Genomic DNA, 6,960 nt, shown 5'->3' with positions numbered 1-6,960 from the left:
GGTTGGTGTTAAGCAAACATTGTCAGCCGTGCAACAATCTCCAGCAGAGAGGTGTCTCTATGCTCATCAGGAGACCTTTCCCACCTCCAAACACATCTCTGACCTGACCCCCGCTCCCCCCGCCCACACAGACACCCCCCCCCCCCCTAGTGCGTCCGTCGCCCTGGTTCCCTATCCCGTCTCCGGAGTCAGCCTATCACAAGCCTCACGTCATCCATCCCCGGAACCCGACGGACGGGTCGACCTCGGCAGATTAGCGGCGACTATCTGATGATGGAGGGCGCGGGGGGGTGTTTTCCACCTAAATGGATGCTCCTCTCCTAAAGTCAGCTGTGGCTGTTTTATCTGCGGAACAGTGGCTGATGTGTTTCTTTGCTACAAGGTCTCGCGCTATCAGCCAGATATCAAGCCAGTGTCTTGGATGCACAGAGGAGAACTGAAAGCAAACATTCCGCTGATTTTTCCACCATCCGTTGCAAGGGGAGCAACAACACGGTGCGCCCAGATGCTTCTTTCCCAGGATGAGGCCTTCAACTTGTGTGCCATGCTACACAATTTGACAGATAAGAGAAAAATATCCTATTTCGCAATCCGTAGTTGCACTTATTCACCATTTTTGTTTCTTCTTTGGATTCTTCTACACTGCAAATGGACAAAATATTCACATTTGCACTCATTTTTGCTATTTTACTGATAAATGGGCTGAAGTGTGGATCAAGAGTTTGTCAGTAACATAAAATATTCAATAATGATTTGAAAAAAATCAGCTGGTCACATACATGCAAGTAGATGACAAATTTACTCGAACTTTAGTGGCAAAATGCCAACATTGATAAATGTGCCCATTCAGTGAGCGATGTGCTAGCTTAGCCTATTAGCATAAACAATGATAAAAGAGAAAAAGTGAATCTTTTTTAACTCATTCATTGCCGTTGACAGCTACAGACGCGCAAAAATTCATTTGATCTATTTCTATTAATTTCACATTTTTTCCCCACTTTTGAGTATGAAAGGCTAGAATTTTTTATTGTACATTTAGAACAGCTATAAAATGTGTGATTAATCGTGAGTTAACTATTGAAGTAATGCGATTAATTACAATAATTTTTTTTTAATAATCTTTTCTTTTTTTAAATTTTGTAATAATCTTTTCTTCTTTTTTTTTTAAATTAGGGGCATCAGGAGATTACATTTTTTAATTGTAATTAATCACATGTTTTCACTAGTTAACTCAAGATTAATCACACATTTTATATCTGTTCTAAATGTACAATACATTGTTTAACTTTTGTTAACAAAAGTGGAAAAATTTTTGAAACTAATATAAATAGCTCAAATGATTTTTTGACGTCTATAGCATCAATGGCAGTGAACGAGATAAATAACACAACATGGCTTACATAGTGTTTCTTCTTCAGAGATTAGCTATGCTAACAGACAGCTAGCGGTAGTGTTGCCATACAGCTATAGTTCAGTACAAAATTTATTTTAGCTAAATAAGTATAAATTTTACATTTATATAATTATCCTATCATGAAACTAAAGTGTTGATAAAAGAAGAAAAGAAAAAAAAGAGCGAAATCATTGAGCCACACTTGTTTTTGACAGGTTCTGGCCTTTAAAAAAGGTGAGCAGGTGCTCCGAAAGGGCCTCGCTCTCAGGCGCAGAGGAGAAAGAACATGGAGCTGTGGCAGATTTGTGTATCATGTATTGATTTTGAGGTACAGCACTTGGTTGTAAAAAAAAGAAAAAAAGAAAAAAAGAAAAAAAATTGATTAAGTTAGCTATTAACTTCTTTTTTTTCCAGGGGTCACTCTGAGCCTGTTGAGTTGCAAACAGGAGAAGAAAAAAAAAAAGCCATGCTAAAAATGCCTGAGCGTGTGATGGACTCTGGAGTATTGATCTTGCTCTCTCTCTCTCTCTCTCTCTCTCTCGGGACACTGGGAAGAAAAAAAAGAAAAAAAGTATTCCCCTGTGAGCTCAGATAGGGCGGCTAGCATTCCCATCTACTCCCTCCAAGGTTACTGCCAGCTCAGCAGTGGAGGCCAACACCTGGCAGATGGACGCTTGTTTTCAGATACACTGTGTTTCTTACAACGGTGGAAAGAAACACTTCTACCGCAATGTTGGGGGCGACGATGAAACCCGTCAAGGTGTGGCCTTCATCGGGTACATTACGTTTGTACGGGAACTGACCTTGAGGAGCTGCGTCATCAGACTTCCCTGACTCGCAATGACGAAAATGCAAATGTCTGGCAATCCCGCGTCGCCAAACTGTCTCGTATGTGTGGTCTTATAATTGGTACGGCAAAACCAATAGATAAAAACAGCTGGAAATGTTCAAAATTATCCTCAATGGTATATTCAAACCAAAATGGCAGACTTCCTGTTCTATTTCAAGCATGGGTTCTTCAGACTTTTTTCTGCGTCATCGTCATGTCCACTCAATTCCGCGCTTTTTTTTCTTCTTCTCAATTTTGAAGGACTCCTTGAAAATGGCTTAAAATGGTTGCTTAGGGTATATTTTTTATCAATATAAACATATATCCAAAAATTGATGAGTTTCTGAGAATGGGGGGAAAACATTCAAAATGGTGATTTATTGTGCCGAAGAATAATGAAGAATTTCAAGAGGCCCTTCCCGTTACGGTTCTAAAAAGTCCCCAAAACGTTCATTCAAACCAGCAGATGCTCAGAGGCAGGAGGACAGTGTGTCGTCAGCTTGTTTGCTTAGCCGAGGCTTCAAACGCGACAAGAGTTTGCACTTGTTGATTAAGTACGTCTACACCATTGTTCCGCATGCTGGCAGCGCTGTGAAACTCATCACGTCTGAATAGAGAAGAGCGACTCCCACAAGTTTGATTATTTGGAGAGAGCTTCTTAAGGCAATGTTAGTACTGAATGTGGAATATTTGGTGTCAAAAGCATGGCGAAGAAAATTGTCAATAGTGATAGTTAGTTCTAAAAAAGAAAAATGTATGTAATATCAATGCCCAATGAAAAGCATGGATGTCCTTTTTAAACTAAAAATGGAGACTCACGCTGTTCATTAATAATGCAGTTTTAGGGATTGTGCAAAAAACAAAAAAACACTATTAAAAACCGGTTTTGACATTTAAACAAAAAATTATTTTCTTGTGTGTGAAAGCTTATGGTACACCCTGTACAGCAGATATGGAAAACTGCCCCCATTCGGCCCCTTGATTAATTCCCCCACCCCATCCCCCATCCTTCCAAAAATACTTTAAAAATAAATAAATAAACTTAGTTTTGTAAATGTTTGCATATAAAAATAAATAAATAAATAAAAATATTATTTTTTTAACAGCCCCCCCCCCCAAAAAAAAAACGCAGCTAAAAATTCATTATACATTTTCCACGGCAAACGGGTAAAACATTGAAATACCTAAAATATCAAAAAATATTTTAAAATGCGAATATGAAAATCCATGGGTGCCGAACCGCAAGCAAGAAGGGGGTCAATTGTAGTTTTAAGTTGTAATAACACCATTCACCACTAGATGGTAGACGTATCTTAGATATATGAAATAATATGCAGGACTATAGATTGTGACCCCCTCCAGCAAGTTGACCATCCCTGGCGTACAGTATTCTTATAGAAAAAAAATACACTTTTAAGTAAGTGGTTAAGCAAATGCTGTTTGTTTTCTAGCAATGGTTAAATTCGAGACAATTTCCTAAAAACTTGTGGAAGTGAGGTATAGGCCAAGAAATTATTTTTGGTGTGGTATTATACGATATTAATGACATCATTCCTGCAAGTGCACAGTCTGGGTGTCTATGACGTACAAATTGGTGGTGATATGGTCACCATTCAGTTAGCTCATGCGCTGAATGAATCAGCACATGATCTTCTTGAATTCAAATGTGCAATGCAATTAATAGGTGACAACATTTAAAGCAGTGTAAAAAAAGCTATCCGTTCAAATCTCAGCATCAAACACACACTTGACACTTTACTGCCCAGGCAAAGGTTGCACGCCTCTGCCATTTCATAGAATTATTAAGTAAGCAATTATGATAACCAACTGTTTTAAAGATAATAGCATGATAAGGTTCTGCCAAGCTCAAATTGAAACTGGACCGCTCTGTCGGGGGAAAATCAATACCTTTTATACTTAGGACACTTATTTTTGCAAATATATATACATTGCAAAAATGTTGTGTGGAAAATATATGAGAAACCAAAAAATTAATGTCATAGCAACACATATGAATGACCCTTTGTGAGATTTTTTTTTTTATCAAAGCTCATAAACCTTGAATGACTATATATTGATAAAGGCTCTTTAAAGTGTCATCGGAACGATAACATTTGCACTGTAAATGTGGCTTGCAAAGCGTCAGCCTCCCAATCGCATGGCCATGATAAGGACGGCACCCACTCCACGGGTCAAAAGCCACTCCAACATAAATATACCAAGCGGTCGATTGATAAATGGTATGATGTGAAGCGATTCCAACTTGGGGACTGTCCAATTGAATGGGTCATATACTGTTCAAGTTTTTCTTTAAAATATATAAATAAAAAATTTAATAATCTAAAAAAAAAAAGATTGAAAATGTGGAATTTAAAGTGGGGAAATGATTTAATCTATGTTAGAATATAGCTGGAAAAAAAAAAAAAAAAAAGTGGTGCAGCAAAATTTTCTGTAGGTGACCCAATACTTTTGCTCTCTTTCACAGGGTAAGGCAGGCAACCCAGGCAATTTTGGCAGCCGTGTCTCAGGGTGTCGAGACAGTCGTTCAGTAACCAGAAGGTCGGCTGTTTGATCCCCGCTCTCCCTAAGTCATGTGCCGTAGTGTCCTACTCACAAAGGTGCAAATGTTTGGTGGTGGCGGGAGGGGCCATAGGCGCACACTGGCAGACTCGCTTCCGTCAGCCTGCCACAGGGCAGCTGTGGCTACTGAAGTAGCTTACCACCACCACAGTGTGAATGTGTGAATGCATGAATCATGTATCCATTCCATTGTAAAGAGTCTTTGAGTGTCTAGAAAAGCGCTATATAAATCTGATGCATTATTATTGGTCGAGAGACATTTTTTGAAGTAAATGCCACTTAGGGTCGTTAACTGGCAAGTTTATTCATATGCATGCAAAATGACAAACAAAAAACTCATGGCACCGTCTCAAACTGAGCCGTACCATATTGAATTCAAGAAATACCGGTAATCCCATTGATTTCAACCATATTGAATCATTCCAATCAAAAATCGATCAGTCTTTGAATTGTCGAGTCATGCAGCGGTAATCGAATCGGCGTTTATTGGAGATGTACACCCCGTCTATTGTACTAATTACAGTGTCAAGATTGATTATATTTTCATTTCATGAAAGAATCAAAGCTGATGGTGGGACTATTGGAAACTAGAAGAGTGGGGTCTTTGGTTTATGACTGAATTCCATTCCTGTGGCAGGGACGCAAGCCACATTTTGCAAGTCAGTACACACCAAAGTCTTTTTTGCTATATTAACCATAAAAAACACAAATAAGTATGGTACTAACCAGGGGCATATTTAGTCATTTGAGGGGCCCCAAGACAAACCCAGGGATCGGGCCCTCTTTAATACTTATCATCAACTAAAAGTGTGAATTTGAGAAAATTATCCAATTTCCACAGCCACATTTTGACTAATTGGCAAAGCACGTTAATCAATATTTAACATTATTAACCATTTCAACGGCTTAATTACAAATTCGTAATGAGAAGCCTCACTCGTGTCTCCGCTTCATGTCACACACATTCAATTTAGTGTCAAGGTTGAAACCTTTGGTCGTTTTGATGAAAAACTGCTTTCCTGTTCTCTGCTCCACATTTTCCTCACAAAGCAACAACTGGCTTGTTTTGCTACCATCGTCCTGAATCAACTCTCACAGATGGTGTAGTCCATTGCATGAGAATTACCATTTTAATTACCGGTAGTTTTCAAGTGTGTATATCAAGATAATTGATTTTTTTTATCAAAGACAAATTTATTAACTCATTCACTGCCATTGACGGCTATAAACGTCAAAAATTCATTTGAACTATTTCTAGTTTAACATTTTTCACTTTTGTTAACAAAATATATAACATTTTTGATTAATCATGAGTTAACTAGTGAAGTCATGCGATTAATTACGTTTAAAAATTGTAATCGACTGACGCCCCTAATTTTAAATATTTTTTACTTAAAAAAAACATTATTAAAAATTAAAGATTGTTTTTTTTTTAAAGAACATTTTATAAAAAATTAGGGGCATCAGGCTATTAAAATTTGTAATCATAATTAATCGCATGACTTCACTAGCCAACATTTTTTTTCTGTTCTAAATGTACAAAAAAAAAAATCTATGTTTTAACAAAAATGAAAAAAAAAGTTAAACTAATAAAAATAGTTCAAATAAATTTTTGACGTCTATAGCTGTCAATGGCAGTGAATGAGTTAATCAGTCTGACGGGGACCCCAGGCAATTGATTGTATTTGCCTAATGACAAGTCAGTTCCTGGCACTAACCGCACAACATATTCTAACAAAAAGTCATGTATTGGTACTGTTATTAATCGAGGACCACATGTACATTATATGTGACCAGTTTTGAGGGATTTTTATAAGTTCCTATAAGGTTTCACTTGTTTTCAGAAATGCCGTAACAAATGCTCTGTCAGCCCGTCCCGACTACATAGAGAGGTGCCAAAACAAGCTTGCGAATAATAACACAAATAGGAGGAGAACGTCTTTTAACACTTTGCCCTGATCAATACAATAAAGCAATCAGCAACGTCAGGGGCCAGCGTGTTTTTGAGGACTTTTTATGGCTTTACAGCCATAGGTGGAGTTTTGCTGCTTTCAGCTCCAACTACCCACCAACCACCCATAAACACAACTTGTTGACAATAGTGGGTCCTTTTTTTTAATGCAGTAAAAAAGAGAGAGAGAAGCTGGGTTATTTTTCA

The 6,960-nt window shown here is 37.8% G+C and overlaps 1 long non-coding RNA gene across 1 annotated transcript; it reads left to right on the top strand.

Moving 5' to 3' along the window:
* The first annotated feature begins 1,622 nt into the window (after positions 1-1,622).
* On the top strand, positions 1,623-4,801 carry LOC147181266 (uncharacterized). The gene is made up of 3 exons (XR_015097435.1): positions 1,623-1,721; positions 1,808-2,153; positions 4,708-4,801. It is a non-coding gene; the product is annotated as an uncharacterized LOC147181266 (long non-coding RNA).
* Positions 4,802-6,960: the final 2,159 nt, after the last annotated feature.

Source organism: Leptonotus elevatus, chromosome 1, assembly GCF_054856555.1.
Source record: "Leptonotus elevatus isolate MCC_2025b chromosome 1, RoL_Lele_1.0, whole genome shotgun sequence".
NCBI classification, from domain to species: domain Eukaryota; kingdom Metazoa; phylum Chordata; class Actinopteri; order Syngnathiformes; family Syngnathidae; genus Leptonotus; species Leptonotus elevatus.
This window is presented reverse-complemented; position numbering and strand designations above follow the sequence as displayed.